At 42.0% G+C, this 14651-nt stretch overlaps 1 long non-coding RNA gene across 17 annotated transcripts in view; it reads left to right on the forward strand.

Moving 5' to 3' along the window:
* Positions 1 to 14651, forward strand: part of LOC147375749 (uncharacterized) — a 56643-nt gene that overhangs the window by 3009 nt on the left and 38983 nt on the right. For 10 of the 17 annotated variants that reach the window (XR_015160445.1, XR_015160449.1, XR_015160441.1 and 7 more), the window contains exons 1-2: positions 123 to 756; positions 12832 to 12967. This is a non-coding gene — a long non-coding RNA (uncharacterized LOC147375749). Of the gene's footprint in view, positions 1 to 25; positions 757 to 12831; positions 12968 to 14651 lie in introns of those variants that run through there. The other 7 variants (XR_015160448.1, XR_015160453.1, XR_015160455.1 and 4 more) reach the window with 3 other exon arrangements.

Below are 14651 nucleotides of genomic sequence, written 5' to 3' on the forward strand. Positions count from 1 at the left end.
TGGGGCGGGATTCGGGCTTAGGGGCGGAGCCTGAACGGAGATTGTCTGGAGTCGCGGACTGGAAGCAATTGTGTAGGGGCGGGGGTGAAGTGGGCGGCGAAAGGTCAGGGGAGAGTAAGCCCGCAGGATGGAGTTTCGCTGCGATGTGATCAGGATTGTCTGTGGGGCTTGGATTCGGACGCGATTTGCTATGAGGACAGCCGGGACTGGGGACTGGACCAGGCAGGTGGAGACGCGGAGCCAGATCTGAGCTGCTGAATAGAGGCGGTTCTGGTTAAGGGGTGGGATGGGGCGGGGGGTTGTCTAAGGCCGGGATTGGGTATGTAATTTAGGTCCACAGCTCTAATTGGATGTATGTGACCGATTGGTTTGGGGCGGGTTCTAGGGAAGGATTGATTTGGAAGAAAGGGCGAGAGGTGGGGCCGCAGGACTTAGATGAGGGGAAGGCTGTAGTTAGAATGGTATTAGAAGGTGCCAGAGAAGGCAAGGCTAAAGAGAGTGTGCAAAAGGGTTTGTACGTGTATTTATCACCTGTGGGGGTGGGGGTGGGGTGGAGGGTTGAACAAAAAAGCACAAAGGAACTTCACCTTCCTGAACAGTAAAACTAGTTCGATTAGAGAATTGAAAATGTAATGTGATATGAAACTGAAAAGGAAAGTGACACAACGGTGAAGGAGAAAAATCGGCTAAAAGAAAAAGGAACACCATGAATTACTCATCTATTGAGGGCGGTGTTTAGTGAAAGGAGAGGTTCTGGTAAGAATTGAGTTTCATAACTAGATTTTTCTTCCTTTCCTAATTTAAGAAAACGAGTGGATAGAAGGAGTGGGAAGGGCTGCTGCTGCTGCTAAGTCGCTTCAGTCGTGTCCGACTCTGTGCGACCCCAGAGACGGCAGCCCACCAGGCTCCCCCGTTCCTGGGATTCTCCAGGCAAGAACGCTGGAGTGGGTTGCCATTTCCTTCTCCAATGTATAAAAGTGAAAGTGAAGTCTCTCAGTCGTGTCCGACTCTTGGCGACCCCATGGACTGCAGCCCACCAGGCTCCTCCGTCCATGGGATTCTCCAGGCAAGAGTACTGGAGTGGCTTGCCATTGCCTTCTCCAGTGGGAAAGGCAGTAGCTTGTTATTCAACTACAGAGGGGAGAACAAAGATAATCTTTGGTTGAGGGAATCTACTCTGCAACTAGGTACCAGGAGACTCTGAAGTTGATTAGGTGGTTGGAGAAATTACTGTGTATAGTAGGGAATCTACCCCAAACTGTGAGCTACTGTGAGGCACATTGGTTTGTCAGTACTCTCCACCAAGAGGCCACAAGGAACACACCTGTAGTTAAAAGTTTGGGTTTATTACTCCTTGCATAGAGGGAGAGCTTACATCTTGGGCAACTGTGGGTTGTTTCAATAACAAACTGGTAGATGAGACCTAGAGGATTTGGGCTTATACTGAGTGATTTGGGGGGAGGGTCCAAGGAAATGGAGATTTATGCTGTTTTGGGTGCTGTCAGGAAGTGGGCATAATCATTAGATTGGGTATCATACCTCATGTAGAAGAAGGGAGGAAAATTTCAAAGCTAATTTCATAATTGATAAAAAGCAGTGTTTTTGCTAGTCAGGAGAGGAGGAGGTTTGCTGTTTTGGTAGTTGGCAGTGACCTTGTTTTATCTGAGTTTAGGCGCAATTATTGCTTGAGCTTGTCTGTTGTGTCACTTTGTCGTAATTGGAGAGTGACTGTCTGATGTTAGTATTCTGTCAGATTGCTATATTTTACCGGGAAACATCTGGGCTAGTTCCTAACAACACTGAAACCTTAAGGGTAAGTTTCAGTTCAGTCCCTTATAACAGGTACTGGTTTTTTGTTTTTCTCAGATTTAACAAATACATGAATTGACAGCATAGATGCCGAGCCTTCTGGGGGTAATGGGGCACAGAAAGTGTCTCAGACCTTAAAGAGGAAGAAACAGACAATAATCAAATAAATACATACATTGACTTCAGATGGTGATAAGTGCTCTGAAAGAAACAATGAGGGTTGGATACTGCAGATAGTTTAAATATGATAGTCAGGAAGTCTTTTTTGAGAAGGTAACATTTGAACCAGAACTGAATGATAAAGAGGCAGCCTTGCCAAAAGTAATTCTGGAAAGGAAAATAGCAGTTGAAAAGGCTCTGATATATGAGTAAACTTAGCAAGTGAGGAGAGAGGCCAGTATGTCTAAAACACAGTAATCCAGGGGAAAGTCCTTCCAGATTAGGATGGAGAGGAAGACAGGGACCAGATCATGCAGATGAAGACCACAGAAAGTTTTGACTTTATATTGACATAGCCATTGGAAAACCTTAAGCAGAGGGATAAAGTAATCTTAGTCACATTTAAAATAAACACTCCACTTCCTTTGGAGAAGAGACTTGTCGTTGGGCCCAGAGCAGAAGCAGAAAGATCTGTGGAGGTTGTTAGAGGGAGAGATGATATTTTCTGGGCTCAAGTGGTGGCAAAGGAGGGAAAGAGCGCTAAGGATCACGGTGTTTGTTCTGCTGACATCTACTTACTCCTCTATGTCAGCTCTACCCTCCACAGTCACCTGTGGCCCTAACGGTCCAGGAGCAAGCGATGAGAATGAAGGCAGAACACGAAATCTGGTGCAATGGATCAGGGGACATGCAGCCTCTATTGGACTGAGGTGCAGAGTCCACTCTGAGTCCAGCTTTTATTCCTAATTGCAGACTGCAAGACTTTTTTTTTAATCTTATCTTTCCCAAGACACTACACTGACATAGTCCAGATCTCTGTTTTTTACCCCAGGCCGTTCCCTTTTGGGCTAGTCTCGGGAACAATCAGCAAGAGGGTAGGCAGCGTTCACGCCTGATGCCGACCCAGTGTTCCAAGGTCTATGCTTTCATGATCCCAGTCATACTCCCTTTTGGGTCTGGCCTTGGGGTTTGTAACAAGGAGATTATTCTTAAGAAAAGCATGAAAGATAATCATTAACATAGTTTCTTAATATATGCTGTTTTTCCAGGTGCTAATTCTGTGGAATTTCCCAAGGATGTGAAAGTACACTATTAGGAATTCCCACTACAGTCACCTCTGCCTAGTTTCTCCTGACCTGGATTTTCTCTGTTTACACTCTTCAGAGTATAAACTGCCAATCTCTTGCTGAAGTGAAGGAGAACCGGTTATTGGGGGTGAATGAACTTGCTGTGGGGATCTGGGGATCTAGTTCTTTGTTAGAAAGGACTTTAAATGACCCTCCTGTGTTTAATCCTGAATCTTTGGAGAGTTCTGGGGGGGTAAGTGTAGTTGCTTTCTTGACTTTCTTTGTGACTGCTCTGGGATTCAGGTTTTTAGTCTGCTCTAAACGTCTACCTGCCTATTTGCTTTCTAACATCTTTAGTCTTGCTGTCATGTCACTGTATTCCCCCTGTTTTGGCTCTTACAGGGTTATGGCTTAACAGAACTGCCTCATTGTTATTTCAGTGGGGTTTAAGTAGAGAGATCTCTAGTCTTTCCCATTCTATTGTTTTCCTCTATTTCTTTGCATTGATCACTTAAGGAAGGCTTTCTTATCTCTCCTTGCTATTCTTTGGAATTCTGCACTGAGATAGATATAGCTTTCCTTTTCTCCTTTGCCTTTCACTTTTCTTTTCTCAACTCTTTGTAAGGCCTCCTCAGACAACCATTTTGCCTTTTTGCATTTCTTCTTCTTGGGGATAGTTTTGATCATTGCCTCCTGTACAATGTTACGAATCTCCATCCATAGTTCTTTAGGCAGTCCATCAGATCTAATCTCTTGAAAATTTTGTCACTTCCACTGTATAGTCGTAAGGGGTTTGATTTAGGTCATACCTGAATGGTCTAGTGGTTTTCCCTACTTTCTTCAGTTTAAGTCTGAATTTGGAAATAAGGAGTTCATGATCTGAGCTACAGTGAGCTCCCAGTCTTGTTTTTGCTGACTATATAGAGCTTCTCCATCTTTGGCTGCAAAGGGTATAATCAATCTGATTTCGGTATTGACCATCTGGTGATGTCCATGTGTAGAATTGTCTCTTGTGTTGTTGAAAGAGGGTGTTTGCTATGACCAGTGCATTCTCTTGGCAAAATTCTGTTTGCCTTTGCCCTGCTTCATTTTGTACTCCAAGGCCAAACTTGCCTGTTACTCCAGCTATCTCTTGACTTCCTACTTTTGCATCCCAGTCTTCTGTGATGAAAAGGAGATCTTTTGTGTGTGTGTTTGTGTTAGTTCTAGAAGGTCTTATACGTCTTCATAGAACCATTCAACTTCAGCTTCTTCAGCATTACTGGTCGGGGCACAGACTTGGATTACTGTGATGTTGAATGGTTTGCCTTGGAAAGGAAAAGAGATCATTCTGTTGTTTTTGAGATTGCATCCAAATACTGCATTTAGGACTCTTTTGTTGACTATGAGGGCTACTCCATTTCTTCTAAGGGATTCTTGCACACAGTAGTAGATATAATGGTCATCTGAGTTAAATTCACCCATTCCAGTCCATTTTAGTTCACTGATTCCTGAAATGTCTATGTTCACTCTTGCCATCTCCTGCTTGACCACTTCCAATTTACCTTGATTCATGGACCTAACATTCCAGGTTCCTATGCAATATTGTTCTTTATAGCATAGGACGTTACTGCCATCACCAGTCACATCCACAACTGGGTGTTGTTTTTGCTTTGACTCAGGCTCTTCATTCTTTCTGGGGCTATTTCTTCATTCTTCTCCAGTAGCATATTGGGCTATGAGGATTTCATCTTTCAATGTCTTATCTTTTTGCCTTTTCATACTGTTCATAAGATTATCAAGGCAAGAGTGCTGAAGTGGTTTGCCATTCCCTTTTCCAGGGAACCATATTTTGTCAGAACTTTCCACCATGACCTGTCCATTTTGGGTGGCCTTACATGGCATGGCTCATAGTTTCATTGAGTTAGATAAGGCTGTGATCCAAGTGATCAGTTTGGTTTGTTTTCTATAATTGTAGTTTCCATTCTTTCTGCCCTCTGATGGGTAAGGATATGAGGCTTGTGGAAACTTGCAAAGATGGGTACAATAAAGGACAGAAATGTTATGGACCTAACAGATATTAAGATATTATCTTAATATATAATATATCTGTTATATATAATAGATATCTTAATATCTATCTTAAGATGTTAAGATAGAAGATATTAAGAAGAGATAGCAAAAATACACAGAAGAACTATGCAAAAAAGATCTTCATGACCAGATAACCACGATTGTGTGATCACTCACCTGGAGCCAAATATTCTGGAGTGCAAAGTCAAGTGGGCCTTAGGAACCATCACTATGAACAAAGCTAGTGGAGGTGATGGAATTCAAGTTGAGCTATTTCAAATCCTAAAAGACGATGCTGTGAAAGTGTTGCAATCAATATGCCAGCAAATTTGGAAAACTTGAGCAGTGGCCACAGGACTGGAAAAGGTCAGTTTTCATTCCAAGGCCAAAGAATGTTCAAACTACCATACAATTGCACTCATCTCACACGCTAGTAAAGTAATGCTCAAAATTCTCCAAGCCAGGCTTTAACAGTAGGTGAACCATGAGCTTCCAGATGTTCAAGCTGGCTTTAGAAAGGCAGAGGAACCAGAGATCAAATTGCCAACATCCGTTGGATCATAGAAAAAGCAAGCAAACTCCAGAAAAACATCTACTTCTGCTTCATTGATTATGCCAAAGCCTTTGACTGTGTGGATCTCAACAAACTGTGGAAAATTCTTCAAGAGATGGGAATAACAGACCACCTGACCTGCCTCCTGAGAAATCTGTATGCAGATCAAGAAGCAACAGTTAGAACCAGACACAGAGCAAGGGACTGGTTCCAAATTGGGAAAGGAGTATGTCAAGGTTGTATGTCATCACCTTGCTTATTTAACTTATATGCAGAGTACATCATGTGAAATGCTGGGCTGGATGAAGCACAAGCTGGAATGAAAACTGCTGGGAGAAATATCAATAACCTCGGATATGCAGATGACACCGTCTTTATGGCAGAGAGTGAAGAGGAACTAAAGAGCCTCTTGATGAAAGTGAAAGAGGAGAGTGAAAAAGCTGGTTTAGAACTCAGCCTTCAAAAAACTAAGACCATGGGATCCAATCCCATCACTTCATGACAAATAGATGGGGAAACAATGGAAACAGTGAGAGACTTTATTTTTTTGGTCTCTAAAATCACTGCAGATGGTGACTGTAACTATGAAATTAAAAGACTCTTGCTCCTTAAAGGAAAGGCTATGACAAACCTAGATAGCACATTAAAGAACAGAGACTTTACTTTACAGACAAAGGTCCGTCTAGTCAAAGCTATAGTTTTTCTAGTAGTCATTTATGGATATGAGAGTTGGACCATAAAGAAGGCTGAGCACCGAAGAATTGATGCTTTTGAACTGTGGTGTTGGAGGAGACTCTTGAGAATTCCTTGGACTGCAAGGAGATCCAACCAGTCCATCCTAAAGGAAATCAGTCCTGAATATTCATTGGAAGGACTGATCCTGAAGCTTAACTCCAATACTTTGGCCACCTGATATGAAGAACTGACTCATTTGAAAAGACCCTGATGCTGGGAAAGATTGAAGGCAGGAGGAGAAGCAGCCAACAGAGGATGAGATGGATGGATGGCATCACCAACTTGATGGACATGAGTTTGAGTATGTTCCAGGAGGTGGTGAAAGACAGGGAAGCCTGGCATGCTGCAGTCCATGGGGTCACAAAGAGTCAGACAGGACTGAGTGACTGAAGTGACTAAGTAGAGAGGGAGCATAAGTATGTTTGATTTGTTGTTACTGGTTTTTATGCAGGTTCATTAAGTGATTCAAAGACCAAATGCTGGGCATTCAAATATTTGTGATATGTTAAGCAGTATATGGAGAAGGCAATGGCACCCTACTCCAGTACTCTTGCCTGGAATATCCCATGGATGGAGGAGCCTGGTGGGCTACAGTCCATGGAGTTGCTAAGAGTCGGACACAACTGAGCGACTTCACTTTCACTTTTCACTTTCATGCACTGGAGAAGGAAATGGCAACCCACTCCAGTGTTCTTGCCTGGAGACTCCCAGGGACCGGGGAGCCTGGTGGGCTGCCGTCTATGGGGTCGCACAGAATCGGACACGACTGAAGCAATGCAGCAGCAGCAGCAGCAGCAGCAAGCCGTGTATTATTCTTTGTAGTCATGTTGCCTTTTGAAAGAGCTATATAAGTTACTCCTTTGAACTAGAAAGGAGTCACATATAGCTAATGAGTGTACTTATATCTTATGCTCATTTGTTTTCTGAATAAAAAGGCAGTATCTCCCAAGGGCTTCCCTTGTGGCTCAGCTGGTAAAAAATCCACCTACAATGCAGGAGACCTGGGTTCTATCCCTATTTTGGGAAGATTCCCTGGAGAAGGGAAAGGCTACCCATTCCAGTATTCTTGTCTGGAGAATTCCATGAACTGTATAATCCATGGGGTCACAAAGAGTTGGATACGACTGAACGACATTCACTTCATGTTATTTCATCTCCTTTATGGAGATAAAGCCTTTTCCATTGCCTCCTGCTGCTGCTGCTGCTGCTAAGTCGCTTCAGTCGTGTCCGACTCTGTGCTATCCCATGGACTGCAGCCTACCAGGCTTCTCCGTCCATGGGATTCTCCAGGCAAGAACACTGGAGTGAATTGCCATTTCCTTCTCCAATGCATGAAAGTGAAAAGTGAAAAGTGAAAATGAAGTCTCTCGGTCGTGTCCAGCTCTTAGCGACCCCATGGACTGCAGCCTACCAGGCTTCTCCATCCATGGGATTTTCCGGGCAACAGTACTGGAGTGGGGTGCCATTGCCTTCTCCTTCCATTGCCTCATAGAGAAGACTAAAAATATTCTGAGATACAGCAGAGAGAAGGCAATATAGCCTGCTTGTTAAGCCAAACTGTGTGGATCAGATCTCAACTGTGCAGTTTTCTAGCTGTATAACCTTGGACGAGTTACTTCATATCTCTATGCTTCAGTTTCCTTATCTGTAGGATGTAGATTATAGAATCTTTACTTATAGTGCTATTTTGAGGATTGAATGACTCCATAGACCTAAAAAAAAAAAAAAAAGCTTAGAACTGTCATTTCTTCCTAAGTTCTGTACAATTGTTCCTTAAGATAAAAGGAAAGAGAGTCTTTAGGATGGGGCTGCTAGTTATGCCCAAATATTTAGTGTTCTTTTCTTCTGTAGCAGTACTACTCCCAAATTTCAGCAGAGTATTTGGATGCTTGCTTAAAGACTGCATTCCCAGTCTCTGCTGTAGCTGATGAGCCATAGGATATAAGTGGAAGCTGTCTGTGCTGTTTCTAGGAAATGCCTTGAGCACCCCTATTGATCTCTCGGTTAGCGGTTTCTCTGACAGGTTGAGTGCAGAAATGTTGGCTATTTGAACCGCCAGGTGGAATCTTCAAGTTGAAGATTGTAGAAAAATGGGTGGGAGAGAAGGAGCCTGAGCTTTAATATCATGAAGCCACCATTCTAGCTCTGGGCCTCTTATATTGACGTAAGAGAGAATTCAACCTCAATTTTGTTGAACTCCTTCATATAGGTTTCCTGATGTGCAGTCATAGTACTGCTGTGATGGTTTATTGACCCCTCTTGTTTGCTGACCAAAGGCACTTCACTTTACATGGACCTTCCAGATGACCACAGAGTAACAGAGGGGAGAACAAAGTGAAAGATATTAGCAATGCCTTATAATCTGGAAATGCTTCTCAAGTGGCATTTGTCCCTTGTAGGTACTAGGGGTCAGGCAGGCAGAACTAACTTCTTCCTTTACTCATAATCCTAGAGCACTACTAGGAAGGACCTTATCCAGGAGAAAATGACAACTGAGTCTAAGTTTGCAAGTGTCTAGAACCTTTCCCATCTTACATTCCTCCTGCTATAAAGAGTTATGTTCTTGAAAGTTGCTGAGAGTAAATCTTAAGCATTTTCAACATACACACACACACACACACAGACAAGAATTACCTATGTTAACTGTGTGAGGGAGATGTATGTGTTAATTATCTTGGTCTCCTTAATCATTCTACAGTGTATATGTATATGGAATCACCATGTTGTCTGCTTTAAATGTATACAACTATGTCAAAAAAGAGTTACGTTTAGTTTTCAGTCTCATGCAGCTATTTTAAATGGATTTCTTTGTGTGTGCATGTATATTATTACAGTAAATTAGTGTTTTTTTTGGCCAGATTATGATAGCTGTACAAACATTAGCTTAAACATTTCAAAAATTATAGTAGAAATATTGGCCAGCATAACTATGTATCTATTTTTTATATTTGTTTGTCTACCTGTGTACCTTCTCAAATACACATTTGGCAGCATTTATAGCAATTTGGACTGATGCTGAAGCTGAAACTCCAATACTTTGCCCACCTCATGTGAAGAGTTGACTCATTGGAAAAGACCCTGATGTTGGGAGGGATTGGGGGCAGGAGGAGAAGGGGACGACAGAGGATGAGATGGCTGGATGGCATCACCGACTCGATGGACATGAGTTTGAGTAAACTCCGGGAGTTGGTGATGGACAGAGAGGCCTGGTGTGCTGCGGTTCATGGGGTCGCAAAGAGTCGCACATGACTGAGCAACTGAACTGAACTGAACTGAATAACAATTCAATTATTAACATGGTTACTGAGGATGAGAAAGTCTTCACATTTGTGGACAATTTTTAAAAAGCAAAAATGAATTGTGACTTTACAAATCAGTTGGGTAATAAAAATTCATTCAGGGTTTCCGTGGTGGTCCAGTGGTTGAGAATCTGCCTGCCAATGCAGAGGACACAGGTTTGATCCCTGGTTGGGGAAGATTGCACATGCCACAGGGCATCTAAGCCTGTGTGACGCAACTGCTGAGCCTAAATGCCAAAACTACTGAAGCCCGTGCTCCTGGAGCCTGTGCTCTGCAACAACAGAAGCCACTGCAACAAGAAGACTGCACACCACAGCTAGAGAAAGCCTGTGCACAGCAATTAAGACCCAGCACAGGCAGAAATAAATATTTTTTTAAAAATTCATTCAAAACATGGGGACCATGTGTAAGGTATAACAATAAAAATTGTGCTGGTAGAGACATTATGCCCTTCAAGACATGGGTTAGGTGTGTGGCTTCTGGCTAACGGTATTAGAAAATGCTGCTACACAAGTATCACTGTGTTAGACCCTGGTAGAAATTGCTTTTCTCAGCATGGTGTTTTTCTTCCTTTCTCAGTCTGACTTTGCCTCTGGAATTCCTGGATCACACTGGAGCTTGTCAGCCTTCAGAGGCCCCTCTCTTAAGGGCTCTCGGCAGGTTCTCAGCTCCTGTCCTTTTCCCCTCAATTTGTCCTGGTGTGCAGTGTCCTTTTGGCAATGCTGCTGGTCCAAAGTCAGTACTTCATGCTTTATGCCAGGTAGTTCCCCAGAGCGATGGCAGACATAAACTGACACCTAGTTCTCTAGGTCTCTAAAGAAGGGATAATGAAGAAATCCTTTGTGGAGAGAAAGAAGGAGAAGATTCACTCCTAAATGGTACAAGGATACAAATGGCTATCAAAGCCTGGAAACATTCCATATGATGCTAAATAATCAAATGGTAAACTTTCAGGGAAAAACATCAGAAATGCAGTTGGGATGATAAATGCTGTGTATAAAATATTCATTCATGTGTTTAAAAATTCTTATTGTATGGGAGGGTTTACTATGTATTTGACAGCCTTCTAGATCCTGATGATTCCATAATAAACAAAATAGAGAAAGTTTCTGCCCACATGGAGCTTATATTTTACTGAGGGAGTTAGGCAATAAATATGTACAAAATTAAGAGGTTTCAGGAGTGATAAAATATGAAGAAGAAAATTTAAAATACTGGCCACTAGATGGGGCTCGTTGCCTTTTTCATTTCTTTCACCAATTGCCTCAAAAAGATAGAGAAGCTGAGTGCATGACACACTGTGTTATGTTTTGGGGCCCTGTGATAGACCCTTTGTTTCCAAAGTTTGTTTCTCTTTCTATTTCTCCCTCCCAATTTTAATTTTTTCCTACTAGTTGATTGATAAGGGGAAACCTAGTTAAGACATAGTATGGCATCATCTGAGATATCTTGGTGTAGGTGGTTAGATCAACTCATTCCAAATCATAGAAATGCCCTCCCCTCAATTTCCTGGGTATTTAATTTCCTGTATTTATTTGTTTAATACCTGTGTTCACCATTAGACTGTTAGCTCCTTAAGAGAGAAACTTCAACTGTGTTTTGCAGTCCTTGGCAGTGTACCTGGTAGGTCCTTAACAAATATTTTGAATGGATGAATCCCTTTAGTCTGAGCAATTCCTGTTTTCCATATAGTCTCATCTAACTTTTCTTCTTGTTGTTCAGTCACTCAATTGTTTCTGACTCTTTGTGACCATATGGACTGCAGCATGCTAGTCTTCCCTGTCCCTCACCATCTCCTGGAACTTGCTCAAACTCATGTCCATTGAGTAGGTGATGCCATTGAACCATCTTGTACTCTGTAATCCCCTTCTCCTCCTGCCTTCAATCTTTCCCAGTATCAGGATCTTTTCCAGTGAGTTAGTTCTTCACATCAGGTGGACAAAGTATTGGAGTTTCAGCCTCAGCATCAGTTCTTCCAATGAATAGTCGAGATTGATTTCCTTTAGGATTGACTGGTTTGACGTCCTTGAAGTCCAAGGGACTCTCAAGAGTCTTCTCCAGCATCACATTTCAAAAGCATCAGTTCTTCGTTGCTTGGCTTTAGAGTCCACCTCTCACTTCCATACATGACTACTGGAAAAACCATAGCTTTGACTGTACAGACCTTTCTCGGCAATGTGATGTCTCTGCTTTTTAATATGTTGTCTAGGTTTGTCATAGCTTTTCTTCCAAGGAGCAAGCATCTTTTAATTTCATAGCTGCAGTCACCATGTGCAGTGATTTTGGAGCCCAAGAAAATAAAGTTAGGCCATAAATCTAACTTTCTAGAGGGATTGTTTTGGAGTTAGGTTGGAAAAAATCTCCATAATAAAAACTGGGCGAGTTTGCCTATCTTGTGTTCTGTGACTGGCTCTCTGTCAAGGATCTCCCAGTGGGATGGGAAGAGTGAGATATGTGTGTTTGTATACGGCAGGCAAATGATTTGGCATTTTGAGTTCTAACCCAAATTTTTTCCTCTTTTAATTTGGATAAAATCCCAACACAACAATGGACATATTTTTAGTTCTCCTTGGAACTTAGTCAGTGTTAGGCACATGCTTTTGTCAGGGCTGACTCTAGAAAAGGGTCTTAAACCTTCTACTTTGCAGTGAGTGGAAGGGTTATTGTAAAAACTCCTAGGGAGATGGAATCTATCCTGTAATCTCTTGGTATTTAATTGGTTTTCAACTTAGAGAACATGTACAGGTTTTGTTAGATTTATACCTTAAGTATTTCATTTTTTGGTAACTATTATAAATGGCATTAATTTTTCTGTTTTGGTCTCCTGTGTTCATAGCTTGTATATAGAAATACAGTTGAAGATAGATTTTTGTGTGTTGATCTTGTATGTTACAACCTTGTAAAACTCACTTATTAGTTCTAAGAGGTCAGTTTCCTGAGACTCTCTATATGGATGATCTTGGTGAGAATAAGGACATTTGATTTTATTCTTTCTGATCTAAATGCCTTTTCTTGCCATATTATGCTAAGACTTTCAGTGTAACATTGAACCAGAGTGATGAGACAGACACTGACACCCTTGCTTTATCCTTTAGTAGGGGCCAAGTACTCAGTTTTTTCATCATTAAACTGATGTTAGCAATATGTTTTTTGTAGATGCCGCCGATCAGCTTGAAGAAGTTGATTTTTACTCCAAGGTTGCTGGGAGTTTTATCATGAAAGGTGTTTTGTCAAGGTTTTTCTGCATCTATTTATATAATTAAGTGGTTTTCTTTCTTCATACTGTTATATGGTGAGTTACATTAATTTATTTTTGAACCACTCTTGCATTCACATTATAAACCCCACTTGATTGAATTTCCTTATGTTTATATATTGCTGGATTTGACTTGTTAATATTTTGTTGAGGATTTTTACATATATTTTAATGAGGTTAATGGTCAGTAGTTGTTTTTTTTGTTTTTTTTTTTTTTTTGAGCTGTTTTTGTCTGATCATGGTACCAGAATAATGCTTTTTGTAAAATAAATTGGGAAATCTTTCCTCTTCCATTTTAAATTGGTGTTATTTTTTTCTTTAAATTCTTGATAAAATTCACTATTCTTAAGGGACCATCTGGACCTATAGAATTGTTTCCCAGAAGTTTTCAAATGTTTATTGAGGTATAAAGTTCAAAAGTTTATTGAGGTATAATGGGCCTATAGAGAGCTGCATACATTTAATGTGTAAATCTTGATGAGTTTGTGCATATGCAAATACTGATGATACCATCACTACAATCAAGACAGTTGACATTTCCAACACCTCTCATAAACTCCTTCCCATCTCTTCTTCTGAGATCATGAATCCGAAACCACACACCGTAAGCTTGAGACACCATAAGACTCTTAAGAGTCCCTTGGACAGCAAGGAGATCCAACCAGTCCATCCTAAAGGAAATCAGTTGAATATTCCTTGGAAGGACTGATGTTGAAGCTGAAACTCCAATACTTTGGCCACCTGATGTGAAGAGCTGACTCATTGGAAAAGACCCTGATGCTGGGAAAGATTGAAGGCAGGAGGGAAGGGGACGAGAGAGGATGAGATGTTTGGATGGCATCACCTACTCAGTGGACATGAGTTTGAGCAAGCCTCAGGAGTTGGTGATGAACAGGGAAGCCTGGTGTGCTGCAGTCCATGGGGTTGTAAACAGTTGGACTCGACTGAGCGATTGATCTGAACTGAACTGAATTGAACCTCTTTTTCAGAGATCATGAATCCGACACAGTTCACTGAAAGCTATCGGTTTCAACTTTATATACACTCCTATTTCACAGAGCATTGTTTTCCAGCCAGTGCCTGTAAGCTGGCTTCCCTTTTCCCTGGAGCAGAGCTCTGATGGACTGTTGTGTTAGACACCACCCACTTCTGTCCTCTCCCTCTTTCCTGGGGGAGAAACTGCAGGGTTGTACACCTCCTAATTCCACAGAGCTGTGCAGCCCACCATAACCTCCTGCTTCTTTTCTCTAGGTTATTGTTGGTGCTCATCTGCGTGCTAAGTCGCTTCAGTTGTGTCCAACTCTTTGCAACCCCATGGACCGTAGACCACCAGTTTCCTCTGTCCATGGGATTGCAGAGTCAGACACGATTGAACTGCCTTAGCATGCAGATGAGCACAAACTGAGAAGTCTCTCTGAAATAGGTAAGAGGAGCATTTTTCCTTTAATAACATCAGCCTCCCCACTAAGCCAGAACAGCTCAGAACCTAGAAAAATCCACCCAGCCAATCAACTGGAGTGGGTTGCCATGCCCTTCCCCAGGAGATCTTCCCAACCCAGGGATCAAACCCTTATCTCTTATCAACTGGAGTGGGTTGCCATGCCCTTCCCCAGGGGATCTTCCCAACCCAAGGATCAAACCCTTATCACTCCTGCATTGGCAGGTGGATTCTTTACCATTAGCACAACCTGGGAGTTTCCTACGCTCATCTGAGCTGTTG

This window comes from Bos grunniens, chromosome 3 (assembly GCF_055505025.1).
Source record: "Bos grunniens cultivar Pamir isolate PY7600 chromosome 3, Bosgru_T2T1.0, whole genome shotgun sequence".
NCBI classification, from domain to species: domain Eukaryota; kingdom Metazoa; phylum Chordata; class Mammalia; order Artiodactyla; family Bovidae; genus Bos; species Bos grunniens.